Source organism: Galleria mellonella, unplaced genomic scaffold (assembly GCF_026898425.1).
Source record: "Galleria mellonella isolate WM207_F2 unplaced genomic scaffold, CSIRO_AGI_GalMel_v1 utg38, whole genome shotgun sequence".
NCBI classification, from domain to species: domain Eukaryota; kingdom Metazoa; phylum Arthropoda; class Insecta; order Lepidoptera; family Pyralidae; genus Galleria; species Galleria mellonella.
In genome coordinates this window covers 4,532,465-4,547,700 of record NW_026442090.1, presented here as the reverse complement: position 1 = coordinate 4,547,700, position 15,236 = coordinate 4,532,465, and the positions used below count along the sequence as shown (strand labels likewise).

Sequence of the window (15,236 nt, the reverse complement as noted above, 5' to 3'; positions counted from 1 at the left end):
AAATTATTGAAATGAATAAATTATCGTGAGATTATTTAATTATCGTATATTATTTCCATCTTATTTCCGTCATCTCATTTGCACTTTTAATACAATTACATATTGACTTTTTATTTTGCGCGCAATTATTATTGGTCTGACACAAGTAAACTGCACTTCTTTTAAAAATAAAAAAAAAATATATGAATTTCATAAAATATGTTTATATATATATATATATATATATATATATATATATATATATATATATATATAATATTTATATATATATATATAATATTTATTAAAAATGTATTGGTGAAATTACTGACTACCTATAACGGTACTTTTAGCTTTTAATAATATAAAAACAATGAATTCAGTTCGTAATTCCTTTTGAATTTTGAATCGATACCGTTTTGTTAAACTGTATTTATACAAATATCTTAAACGACACAAATAAAAAAATATTTCATCCAATAAAAAATATGTCACCGTAAACCTGATCGCTGCAAAACTGGATATCATTAATTAGCATCCATTTAATAGCTACTTGGACTATATTCCAGTAGATATTTTTAGAGACAATAAAGACAAACGTTGCGCGACGCCTCGTTACTACATCTGATGAAATAGAATTTATTGCGTTTATTTAGGTTCGTTCTAAATTCAACTTGTATTTTATTAAAATTTTGTGTATTTTGTGTCGCATTAAAAATTCCCAGGAAACTGAGTGAAAATTGAATATAGTACAGGGCCTAGTAGAATTTTATTATACCGAGTCCTGTAACATTAAAATATTAATCTGTTACACATATTCACATTAGAAATCCTTACTCAAATTATGCATGTGAAAGTGAGTTTGTTTATGACCTCTTGGTACCAATTGTAGCTTAACCATCGTCATGAAGATATATATATATATATATATATATATGGAGAAAATATATATATATATATATATATATATATATATATATATATATATATATATATATATATAATATATATATATATATATATATATATATATATATATATATATATATATATATATATATCCCGATCAATCAACATATCGTAGCTACGCTGACGAAATAACCAGGAAAAACTAGTGCTGCAATATATTAAATATATGTAAATGTTCAGTTAGTCCTTCCATACAGCATTGTAATGAAGAATATATCATTCTTTTCATTCCCGCGATGTCTTTGGGCTAAGAGCCGAAAAGGAGAACTGAGCAATATATTTCAGGGAAAGGAAACTTTAAATAAGACCTAATACCAAATTGAATACCCAGCACGATAATAGTAGGGTAATGTCTAAGCGGCGACACTGAAAGCAGTGAAACTGAATGTATGGATGAATGGATAAAAGGTTCCGTGTTTATCCGGTGATCAAACGCAAGTCGTCACTGACTTTGAACACTCTGCGCGCAATAATACGCTTAATTTAGCTTCAGTTCAGCGGCCTAGAAACGCTTGACGCCAAAGGGCGACACCCACATACGAATAGTAGTAGTTCATCGTTAAAGATATTAATGTTCTTTCTCTCATTTCTCATCAATGGATTACATTATAGAAACATGTGAGTGATACTGGTTATATAAATAAAAATCTAAAAAAATATTATTTTTTAAAAATCAAATAAACTCATGCCATTTTAATTAGAGATATAATCATTGGCAATTGTAAAATAAACAGACTGACAATCAAAATTATAATCAACCAGAGTTTTCCTTGGTTACAAGACAATAAATTATACATACGTGACTAACGATTGCTAAAATATATACATTTCATAAAATCCTTACTCAAACTATAAAATTCTTATAGAATTGTCCGATAATAAATTTATGCAGAAGACAATCACTATTTTAGTCGGAAATTAGATTTATTATTATAACAAATCTCTTAAACTAAATTGATTATTATCATTTTAGTGCAATATTTAGACATAAAATACCAAGAAAAATCCAATTTACAAGCGCAAATAAAAAATTATTTATACAAATACACAAGTACTCATTATGCTAAAGTCATGATTTATCATTACAGAAACGTTAAAAGGGCTCTGTAGAAATAAAAGGTAGATCGAAGTTAGAGAAATGGTATGTGGGGTCACGGACGCACGCTCGATTTCACTTCACTTTGGTATCTGTGCAACTCGGTGTGCACTTTGTGGAACAACTTCAACTTTGTTTCTAGTATGTTTGATAAAATGTTTGTTAAATTGGTAAATGATATTTATTTTATTAGCCTACGATTGCAATTCACTTTAAGTTTCATATATATGCGCATTTCGAATTAAGATTTTGATTTGGACTAAATTTTAAACAGTAACATTGACGGTAGCCATAAGAAAATAATAAGTATCAAAACAAATCTATTTACAAAACGATATTGATGAGTAATCTGACTGTTTTTAACTTTAACTTCTAATTCAAGATTAACGAAATAATATGCAAAATAATTACACACTTATAAATACTCGTGTACCTTAGAACACTATTTGGTAATGCCACTATGATATATATGGGGATTGGTTTAAAACATCGCCATCACACAAATCACGGTGCTCTTACGGGTTGTGGCCAAGCACCGACCTCCTTTCCCTGCTGCACTGGCGCAACGAACAAACAGAATAACTCTAGACGAAGATGTCGACGCACGAAATCGTAGCGGAACCTGCGCGCGCGACTTTCACTGCGATTGTGCGCGTGCGCGTGTGCGTTGCGTGCGAGGCGCGCGGCGATTTGACTGCTACTGATGGGGCAGACACGTCGCCGCTGGTGGGGGCTGTACTATCGTCGTCATCTGATAATGATAACCCTCTGAAAATCACCCCGATGCCCCGGTCATCTATCTTTAAAGCAACGAGGCCCGTCAATCAGTCGTACATTTTTTATCTTAATCTGACACACATTTATATAAACAAATATGTATATTAAAGTAATTTGATTCATCTATCAACACTGCACAAAAATTTTATTGTAAGCAATTTGATCAAAATATTCAAAAATATGTGTGTCTCCATCCTTAATAAAAAAATAAGATCCTAAAGTCATCATATCAAGATATCAATTTTCGCTGCTGATTGTGGTCCTCTATAAATATAATAATCTAATAAATATATAGGAAGTCTATAGACGCCTGCGACACCCCTAGTGTTACAGACGTCGATAGGCTACAGTAACCGTTTATCATCAGCTGGATTGTATACTTGTTTATCACCTTCGTGATATATAAAAAAAAGTATAGACTGACTCAAGGTAGGCTTCACTGAACCTTAATGTGTTCATCAATTTTACTAAAGAACTTACGGACTTAAGATTCAAGCAAGCACTTCAGATCCAAAGACAATTTTAATTAAAAAAAAAAGCATTCGAAATTGAATATCTACATACAAAAAAAAATACGTAAAGTTAATTATAAACCTGTCAACATAATCCTACAACCTACACAAATACCTAACACGGCTTGTGGTTATTGTATTCAAATTATATACCTCATGTTACTATTGGTTACGTGAGCCGACACAATCGGTGCACTACCGCTCATAAAATTTCAAATTACTACGAATGGCGTGCCGCATAAATGCTGCAATTTACTAAGACTTATTGATTTAATACTAGTAATATTCTGAAAATAGAAAGCATCATTGTGTCATGCCATGTCACTAGGTCACTATATCTTGTATACAAGTCGCATATCATTCGAATTATTCTGCAAAAGAGGTCGGTGTTTGTCATTATCTATTTTGCAGCAATCGTATTTATAACCTATTTTTAAGCAACACTCAAAAGGAGGACGTTTCTAATTTGCCATTTTTTTGTTTGTATGTTATATTTTTAGTTAATAGGGTTTATTTCCGTTTTATTTTCACTTTATTTTGTCACTGGTATCACTGTTTTCTTTTTTCTGTTGGGTAAAATGTTCCATTATTTTAGTGACATGTTTCTATTATCTAAATAAGAGACTACTAAAATCAATAAATGTTTAATAATACTTTAAGTATAAAAGTGAGTTTGCTTGTTTCCTCTTCGTGTTTATTTATTCCAGTCTGCAGACTAAGTCGCGAATAAAAACTAGTATAGTACAGGTACTAAACGTTTCTGTTTCGAACAAAACCATCTAAAGCAAGTAACGAATCTCACATGTTAGAACAGTCAACGACCTCTATGTACTTATGTGGAACGTAAATGCTGCATGTGGGACAGTTTATTTACATCGTACATACTACTCAAATTACTAGGTCGATTTAAATTAATGAGGTGTCATTAAGTTCGACTTATCCGGTATCCTAGTCTACATAAACGTAAAGCAAACTCATCGATTTAATAATTTTTATTTATTATTATATAAGACGAAATCAAATTATTTATCATCCCTTATAAGGTTCAAAAAATAAGCAAGCTTGTGATGGTCCCCCCCTTTGCAACCCTGTGTACCCCTTTATAAAATAACTACCCTCTTAATAAACCTACACATGGAAAACCTACAAAGCCTAAGAAAAGCCTACGAAGGCTTACCCTAATGAAAATCTATGAAAATCTAATGAAACCCTACCCTAAAGAAAGGCCTAACACCCTCAATATAACCCCATACCTATATTGCCTTATATACCCCAAACACCCTATGAATCATATAACCTTTCAATAAACACATAATATTGAACAGATCTTTAGTAAAACACTTGATCATCTGGCCAGATAAATAAATGTGTGATCGTCTAGTAATGTAGGACCCGTTGTGTGTGTAATAACCAAAAGGTTCTTCAATTGGTATATGATAGGAGTTAAATAATGAAGATGATTGATAAATATTTAAGGATTAAGAATAATTAATGAATTATACTCATAATTCATGTAACAAGGAAGTTATGTTAATTTAATAGTAAATTACAGAATAACTGTAATAATAAAAAAAATGGGGGAGCGGTCGGGCCCCTCACACGCCCGGACCAGTGGAAGACTTTCCAACTATCTATAACTCTTCCTCCTAAAAGGTAGGGAAGGGTATTACTATTTATTAATGCACTCTGATGGTAATAAGGGAATGAGTATTCTCAGTTCCAAACCAAACATAAGTACATTTACTTCAACATTACAGTGGCTCCACCAGCCCCACGATGCTTCCAGTATAAATTAGTGTTTGCCAGAGGCAAACGGATCGGAACTGAAATCCCAGGATCACTCCGACACGAGAGCTTACTCATGGGCGATGACCCTTTCAGTCCTATATGGCGACATAGAGATCACCCACTAACAGTACGAAACTGTTTCCCAGCGTCACCCTGTTACGAGCTTACTCAATGGGGGTTTCCCTTCGGCTCCACAAGAGATCAGACCAAGAAGCGAGATCACCCAGACACCAGAACCTACTTTGTTGGGACATAACCCTTCGGCCCTATAATGTGACATTAGAGATCACCTGTGAAGACAGTCCGATAGAGATGAAGATTTGTGTGATAGGGGATACCTTCCACACCCTTGAATTGGCCAAGCCATATAATGTTGATAATTGCTATATCATAACATAGCATTGTCAATTTAATATTATTTACTTAATACCAAGAATACTCAAGGTTCAAGTTAAATCTGTTGATTAGGCCGGAGCCTAAAAACGAGTAGTCCAACCCATAGGTCGAGAGCTACTAAAAGTAATGAGTGCTATTGAATGAACTATAAGTCCAGTCAATTATATATAATATTATTGTTGATTAACCACATTGTGAATTAACCAATTATTTATTCAGAGAGATATATCTAAAGGAACTATAAGTCCTTTAAAAGACACTGATTAATCACAAGTTAACAACGTCTCGTGAAATAACCAGTTGGGTTTTCTATAAATTGAGGACACTAAGTCCAACAATCTATTATTGTGTTGAGAGTAATAGAGATCTTTTGTAATATTTGTAGAGGTTTGATTAATCACATTGTGAAATAATCAGATTAAATAATTATGTAGCTTTATAGAGAGGACTATAAGTCCTAATTGGTTGTTGTCATAAATACTGATAAATTACACATTAAAGTGCTAGGTCAATTATTATATATAGGTATATAGGAAGGACAATAAGTCCTATTTGTGTATGTTGTAGTAGTAGAGGCAATATATTGCATAATTATAATGTGAAAGATATAGATTAAATATATATTTGTATAGAAAGGACAGTAAGTCCCATACAATTATTGTAGCTGTACTATAGTTACACTATATCTACTTCCTTTTAGTGTCTTAGTAAACCTATTTACTAAGAGGATTTCTCAGATAAACAAGTGTTTTAGTGTTTAAATCATCATGATTAAATCCCTAAGAAATTAGGTCTTTAAATAATTATCATATCATTTAAGTGAAATTTCTCATATAAATAATTCCAATATTTCCCCTACAGTTATTATAAAATAACAGAAAATTATATAAATTTTCTATAGATTTAGATATAGAATCATAACGTGTATAATCTCCTTTTGTTTGACATCTGTCACACTAATGACGTATTGAATGACGTATTGATGTATTGAATTGAATTTTGATTATCTATCACAACTGTCAACGTAACAAATACTAGCATGTTTGTTTATTTGTATTTGTTTAATATAATTAATTATAAAATCATCATATATCAACCGTAATATATAACTAAATTATCAGTGACACAAACAATCATGGCTTACACCAGAAACAATTAATAGCATCCAGCAATGCTGCAGTTTTATATTCATATCAGTAGCCAAGCCCACCTTCAAATTCAAAAAATGAACAGAAGATTAGAAGTTTAACATTCTTATTGCAATTGTACTTGCAATAATATATACATACAGTACTAATTATCAAGAACATTCCTCAAATACATGTGTGGTGAAGATTTTCCCAATATGCTATCTATTTGATTTCTAGCCTATAATGTAAATTTATTAAAGAAGTGAATAATCAGTGTTAGTGTTTGCTTTATTAATATTTAAAGTAATTGTCCTAACTTGATATTAATAGGATAATATCTCCTTGGATACAGTCCGACATAAACATATAACTCAATAATAAAATTTATAAAATACTAATATTATATTTTACTACTTGTATATCTCCACACTACTCCCATAAAATATTCAAAACATGTATATTAAATATAAATCCAGTAAATATTCACTAATATTAACCCTGTCTGAACTTGTCTAGTCAATATAACATGAACAAACAACACACATACAAACCTTATCGCCAGGACAACTTCCTTTCTAAATATGAGTAAAATACATAACTCATACTTGTCATTTAATACTAATTTTATACTGTATCTCATACCTAGTTAAGAATAACTATAGTCAGAGAATCCTTTAGTACATTTATTACCATTAGGAAATAAATCCACACCCATAATATCAATATAATTAAATATTATTAAAAGCAGTAATATACAAAGAGTTGTTATTGTCAGCTTGCTCACTACAATAAAATCAATATTAAAGTTTATAATAAATCAAGACAAAATATCTATTTAAACAATACAGGCTTGTTTACCATAAACACCCCACAGTCACATGAATTTATCTAATAACACAATTAATAATGTATTAAAAGTATTACATTCACATAATATTACATGCATCAGTTAAACTGTTTCTTTGTACATCTGGTGTAAAACAAATCCCCACATGTAATCATGGGTAATTAGAAGTATACAAAAGAATTATTAGTTCAGTCGACCGAGCAATGGTATGAAAACATTTCACCATGGGACGTTAAGCATGCACAGAAATTCCAAACCAACACTGTAATAGTGTAATAAATACAAATATTTCATCATCATCATCGTCCCAACCATCACCAACCCACGACTGAACACAGGCAATTTCCACCGACTGACACAAGGAACGGCCCCACAATACACATAAAACAGTCACTCCAAACAATGGAGGTAGCCCACACCGCACTTGCATTCACAGAGTCGTCACTCAATAACCCCTCTCTCTCATCAATGGTTGTTTCCCTAGCAATGATACCAGACCATAGTCACTTTAGTCTATTATCCTCAATAAATAAATTCTTTATAATAACTAGATATGAAACTAGTTAATATTATAATAGTTTAATAGCTGATTTAATAAGTATTTTCCAAAACTGGACAATTAGAACATTGAATCAAATTGATGAAGTTCTATCAAGCGACCATATAATTGGATTTTGTATATGAGTAGAATAACGTAAGTATGTATTATTATTTAATTTATACTGATAACAAAATTTGTTCAAGTGGGTTTGGATTTTAAAATATATGCATTAATCTAAGTTTATATGGATTCTGACGTATAGAATCAATAAACTCTATTACAAATAACGCACTAATAAAATTATGTATGAATAAATTTTACAAATACAAACCACGAAACCCTAAGAAAATTTCATACGCAACCAAATCATACAATATAATAACGAATTGCAATATTTAGAATTGTAACAGATTTAAAAGAATATAGAATTTAACATGGCCATGGACAAATATTAAATATAACCCTTATACTGTGATCACAATCAAAATTTAGTAACTGCGCAGTTATAAAATGGAACAGACTCACCAAATTTCGCCACCACCGACTTTTCCCTTTTCTACTTCTTATAAAAGTTTCAACTCTTCCTTTCTTCCCACTTTGATATCTTCTAATTTTCTTTTCTAAATTCTCCTTTCTTTTTTTTTTATATTTAACAATCACAAAATCTCTTCTCTCACGCGCACTATCCGCCGGTCCCCTCCATTTTTTTTTTTTTCTTTTTTTTCATCTCCCCTCTCCCTCATCTCGCTCACTCTCCCGCTCGCACCTTTTACATTGACTAATGCGAAAATATACAGAATCAAATGTCGATAGAAGTAGGTTGAAACTAAAGCACCACTAAAATGTTGTTGTAAATTTGAAAGTAAGTGTAAATTAAATATTTTTTATATCCTAATCTAGCCTCTTATTCGAACTGAGACCTTTCACAAATATAATATAATTAAATGTTAACGTAATATGTTATTTTCTATAAATTTGATTATCTGATATAGAACACCGTCAAGCTTTCATAGATCCAATTCAGCTGTGCTGAGAGCATCCTATTAATACCTAATGAAACACAAGTTATAGTAAACTATAGTTGGGTTAAGATAAATATATATTAATGTATTTAACTCTGTTGTGACACCTACGACACATTGTAGTTATTGTGAAGAACCTTCCCTTCTGTGTCGATAACTAATCAGTGGTCCATCTTCCTTTTGCGCTATTATGACCTTAATGACTTAAAGTTTGTTTATATTAAATAGCCCAGCCCTCGCAGCGGCCACCCATAGGAACCCCAGTTTTATTAACATAATTCATATACTTATATGGTATCAAACCCACTGCACTATAGGCGAACCGTCACATCCGGCCCCCTAATTATCAAGGAGTTTACCGGATTGATAATTACAAAATGATGTTGTGCACCCCCCCCCCCTTTTCTAGAATGACCGCCACACTCCCCTCCAAGCATAATTGTCCAAATTTTTATCGTTTAAATTATCATGATCATCTAATCTTTCTAATCTAATCTTTCGCCTCTTAATCACACCCAATCCATAATCAGTAAGCCATCAAAATTTCTTGATTTAATTAAATCAAAACTAAACTTTTTTTTTTTTTTTTGAAACAATTATGCCTGAGTCATTCCCCTGTCCCATCATAGTCCCTATGCTCTTTTTATTTAAAATTATCTTTTTTTTTTTTTTTTTCACATTTTTACATTAAAATTTCTTATCACATATTTAACATAACAAAACTTATCAACTACAATTCTTTTTACTTATAATATTTGTTTAAGTGTATAGTATTGAAATTGCCTCTGATCTCCTTGGTTTCGGGATGCATTAAAGTGTATACATTTGCATAAGGTATCGCTGCAATAACGTAAGGTCCTTCATATAAAAGTTCAAATTTCTTTATAGTCTTCTTTAACGCATCAGACTTATTTAATTTTCTAACCTTTACTAAATCACCTATATGAAATGTCATTAATTTATGTCTTCTGTTGAATTTTAATTGACGCCTCTGACTATTATCCTTCAAATTCTGTTTAACCTTTTCCCTTATTATCTTCATATCTTGGTCTCTTTTAACGTAAGGCAAAACTTGATCTAAAGAAATATTAGTACTAATACCAAATACTATTTCATTAGGTGTAAAACCAGTACTCTCATGGTAAGTATTATTATATAATTCTTCAATTTTTACCAATAATTGTTGCCAAACTTTATGATTTTTATGACAGTAGGTTCTGAACAATCTTCCTAATTCCTTATTTACTCTTTCAGTCGTATTTGGTCTTGGATTCCTAACAGATGTATGTACTGGTTTTATATTATAACTTGATAGGGTTTTATTCCAACTATCACTACTAAATTGACTTCCATTATCAGATAGAACCACTTTAGGTTTAATAATTTTAATAAATTGTTTAAATTTTGTTATCACTGCTCGGGAGGTAGCCTTACCCAGACCATACAATTTAATTAATTTACTAAAGGAATCTTGAATCACTAATATGTATGTAGCACCAAATGTACTACTTGGTAGAGGCCCGTATAAATCTATCATCACTAAGTCACCTATTTGTTCTGTTACTATCGATTGGCATTCTCCAACATACTTTATATTCGCACTTTTAGACATTTGACATACATGACACTTCCGCAGTATTGACTTAATAAATTTATTCATTCCCAACCAATAAAATCTAACTTTTAAATATTTTATTATTTTGTAAGCCCCTTGGTGTCCCATCTCCTTATGTATTTGTATAACTACTGATTCTCTTAACTCTTCAGGTAAATATAAAACTTGCCTTTCTTTATCTATTTTTACGTATAGAAGGTTATTTTGGATACAACAACGTTGGGCAATCTTCTCCAATCTACCTTTACCATTTGTTCCACGTAAATTATACATAATTTCTTGAATTTCCGTATCATTTGCTTGCAATTTCTCCATATTGTTTAATTTATGTAATAATTCTTTATTACTGTTTATCCCCATGTAATAAATCTCGGGACAAAAGACCTTGTCTTCCTGTATTAATTCTACATCACACGGGAACCTGGATAGCACATCAACTACTATATTTTCTGAACCTTTAATATGTTCAATGGAATAATCAAACTGCTCAAGATACAAGATCCACCTGATAATTCTACTATTATATAACTTCCAAGTCTGTATAAATGATAAGGCCTTATGATCTGTTTTAATAATTAATTTCGCCCCCCTCAAATATGTTTCAAATTTTCTTAAACAGTATATAATCGCCCAAAATTCTTGTTCTGTAACAGTCCATCTCAATTCTGCTCCTCTCAAGGCGCGACTACAGAACGCTAAGATTTTCATTTCACCTTTATTATCCAACTGGTATAACACCCCTGCTAAACCTATTCCTGAACTATCAGTCTGTAAATAATATTTCTCTGTGATATTAGGATAATGTAACATAAAAGTGTTTGCTAACTTATTTTTCACCAATTCAAATGCACTTTGTGCATCCAAATCCCAATTCCAATTCTGACTTTTCTTCAATAATTTACAGAGAGGTTGTATTACTCCACTGTAATTTGGAACGAATCGTCTATAATAATTGCATAATCCAAGAAATGCTCTCAAATGTTTTAATTTTTGTGGCACTGGAAAATTACGAATAGCTTCTACCTTTTCTGGATCAGTCTTGATTCCATTAGTCGTAACAATATGTCCTAACATCTTTACTTCTTTACAAATAAATTTACACTTATCAATATTACAAGTAAGACCAGCTGATTTCAATTTATTTAATACTATATTAACATGAATCAAATGTTCTTCCAAATCTCCATCAGTTAATACAGCCAAATCGTCTAAATAGTTAACGCAAAACTGTCTTACATCGGGTCCTAAAACTATATCCATGGCCCTACTAAAACTACCCACAGAAGTCTTAAGACCTTGCGGTAGTACATTATAAACATAACTTTTACCATTAAAGGTAAAACCTGTATACTGTTTACTATCTTTAGAAATTGGAATCTGGAAGTAGGCATTATTTAAATCGATAATACTAATAAATTTCACTCCATTAAATGAATTCAGTATATCTAATGGTTGTGGCGGAGCTTCCGCATCAGATACCATGTATTTGTTTATTTCTCTAGCGTCCAATAAAATTCTTAATGAACCATCAGGTTTTATTGTAAAAGTCAATGGGCTACTATATGGCGTCGTGCCTCTGGAGATAATACCCATTTCTTCCATTTCTTTTAACTTCTCCCCTACCCTCTCTCTATAGGCGTAAGGTATAGGATAAGTGCGTCTAATAACAGGTACATGATGAAACATTTTAATGTGGTGTTCGTAGCAGTTCGCTCTGCCTAACCGTTTTGTGAATACTGTATGATTGCTTGCTAAAACTGATTTCAATTCATCTATTTGCAAATTATTTAAAGACATTCCAATATGAATTTGTTCTGACCAATGTAATTCTTTTGGTTTATGCGTTTCTTCTAATTCTAAAGCGTTTATAGAAAGCTCATTTGTGAAAGGTACAAATACCGTATCCTTGTCGGTCACTAATTCTATCCCTGGCGGAATACTATTTAATTGAATATTAACCTTCATTTTGAATAACCAATCAAACCCTAATATAACAGAGTGCGTCAAATTTGGCACTACTAAAAATCCAATATCAATAGTCAGACTATCAAATCTAACTGGCAACATAATTATTTGTCGTATCTTTGCACTTTTTTGTCCGACCGCTCCTCTAATTTGAATCGGTTTTATTGGTAACATTTCTAATTTATATTCTGAGTCTACCTGTAATATCTCTAAAAATCGGTCAGATATACAAGTGATATCACTTCCAGTGTCTATCAAACACTTCATTTCCTTTCCTAATATACTCAAAATTATCTCTGATTTACATACTTTGTAAGTTTCTATATGATTATTAATATCCTCTTCTTCAAACAATGATCCTATTAAACATGTAGCTGTATTTAATAATTCCAATTCTAATTCTGATTGTCCTTTAAATAATTCCACCACAGATAATTCTAAATCATTTCCCTCACAATCAATAATATTTTTTCCTAATCCTATCTTATTCGTTTGTCCTTTAATTTGTATAGGTTTAATTATTCCAATTCCACTATTACCTAAAGGTTGGCCAGGTTTCCAACCCATTTTCAACATGAACGCCAAAGCCTTCGAGCCTACAAATGCTCCTGTCCTGGTTGATGCAACGGAGCTAATGTCATCAACCTTATTTAGTTTAAATTTGTAGTCTCACCCTCAATGGCTAATTCTTGACCCCTGTTAGAAGTTTCTTGGGTTGTAATTTCAGAAATTTGATTGACTGAATTCTCCCTATGCATAATAGTATCAGGTTTCTTCTGTTGAGGATATGTCCTGCGCATTTGGGAATATCCTTGTCCTGAGTTAAATTTTCCTGTATTATAATTAAGCTTTTCCTGTTGATTTAAATTACATTGCCTGTTCACATCATCAATGCGTCTCAAAAAATCTGTTGCTTCAAAAATTGATCCTGATTTGTATGTCGCCCAAGCACACTGTACATCTTTAGGAAAATGATGCATTATATCACTAACTAATTGGCTTTCTTGAATGGGATAAGTTAACATTTTCGCTTGACCGCACAGTGAAATAAAATGTCCGAGCATTGTATTTTTAGTGTTGTCCCATTTATTACAAACTATACTTCTTCTTAATTTATTCTGTTCTGCCTCCCCCCAATATGTTTCCAAGAAATCCCTTTTGAAGTCCTCAAATTTGCTCCATCTCTGACGATAAACCCGAGCCCAATCTCTAATTTCTCCTTCGAGACATTCTATAATCAAGTCCACAACATCGTCTTCTTGAAATCTAATTTTTTTCAGATAGGTGCTAAGATCTTCAATGAATGTCACTGGATGTTTATCCTTAATTGGATATCTAGGTCTAGGCAAATTAGTATTAAATAATGGATAAGTTCCTATATTTGTTATAGCAGTCGACAAATCCGAACATGCACATGTCTTTTTAACTATTTCCATTGTATGGTTGTCTTGATTCTGCGGATTGAGACAATCGATATTCAATATTTCTTCACGCGTTACCGTATTTTCTGGAACCTCTTCTACAGTTTGTCTATTAACGGTTTCCCTAAGATTATCAATTCCTAAACTATTAGTCTCTCCCTTAGGAAAATTCACCCTTTCTTCTAATCGAGCTAATTTTGTATATATAGGCATCATAGCCTTTTGTATTAAGCGAGTTATCGCTAAATGAGAACCTCTTCTTTTCGAATCTACTGAAGCTACTTGTGGCTGCTTACTAATAGAATTCCCATTCGCCTGACTATGTCCTTTAATTTTCTTTCCCTTAGATCTAGTTTCTTTCGGCATCTTAAATTCCTTTAACTTCCCTTTTACCCTATGATGAATATTAGTAACTCTTATCTGAAACCAAGCAGAACGAAATATTGCTCTATACGTTTTTTTTTTTTTTTTTTTTTTTTCATAGTAGTAAATAGTATTTATCACCACCGGCCCCCCTGTCTGTGAATTCTTGCCCGACCCCCCTATTTTAAGACTCTTACAAATATGTATCATAAAATAATACAAACGGCCCCCATAGTTTAAAACTCTTATTATAAGAAATTCCTTTAATATACTTAAATTACCAGTGACTATTTCTTAATACTTTCAGATATGACATGATCAATAAGTTTTATAATAAAATATTATGTAACCCCATTAGATAAATAGATAAACACCTCCTATCGCTTACCAAAAAAAAAAAAGTCACAACAGCAAACCCATTATAACAATAAACAATTGCATCAGACACATCAACTAATTTATTTGTACAATAAATTAATATTTCAAAAGATACAAATGGTTTGTGTTATGTGCAACCTACAGATGACTAAATGAGTTAAGTGTGCGCAGCATTTAAGTATGTAGAATGCTTAAGCTTGTAGTGGATGCATTTGTATAAACAGCCTACAAAGTTTCCTTCTAGTATATGTATAATGATTTTTTTTTTTTTTTTTTACAATTAGTTCTTTAATTTTATAATATTATGACAGTATAATTATTTGTCATAAGAATCACCAAGTTGGTTTTGAGTTACACTATTAACAGATATTACTGTTTAACTTTATAACTCCTTCATATTTTAATAACCAATCCCTAAAGTCACAAGTTCCAATTGT

The 15,236-nt window shown here is 31.6% G+C and overlaps 1 protein-coding gene across 23 annotated transcripts in view; it reads right to left on the bottom strand.

Annotated features, from left to right (window-relative positions):
* LOC113523092 (TLD domain-containing protein 2) overlaps window positions 1-15,236 on the bottom strand; it is a 161,447-nt gene that overhangs the window by 96,434 nt on the left and 49,777 nt on the right. For 6 of the 23 annotated variants that reach the window (XM_052897651.1, XM_052897654.1, XM_052897655.1 and 3 more), the window contains exon 1: window positions 2,564-2,749. The exons of 10 other annotated variants lie outside the window; for them this stretch is intronic. The gene's annotated coding sequence lies outside the window, so the exon portion shown is untranslated. Of the gene's footprint in view, window positions 1-2,477; window positions 2,495-2,563; window positions 2,751-15,236 lie in introns of those variants that run through there. 7 more of the 23 variants (XM_052897648.1, XM_052897652.1, XM_052897653.1 and 4 more) reach the window with 4 other exon arrangements.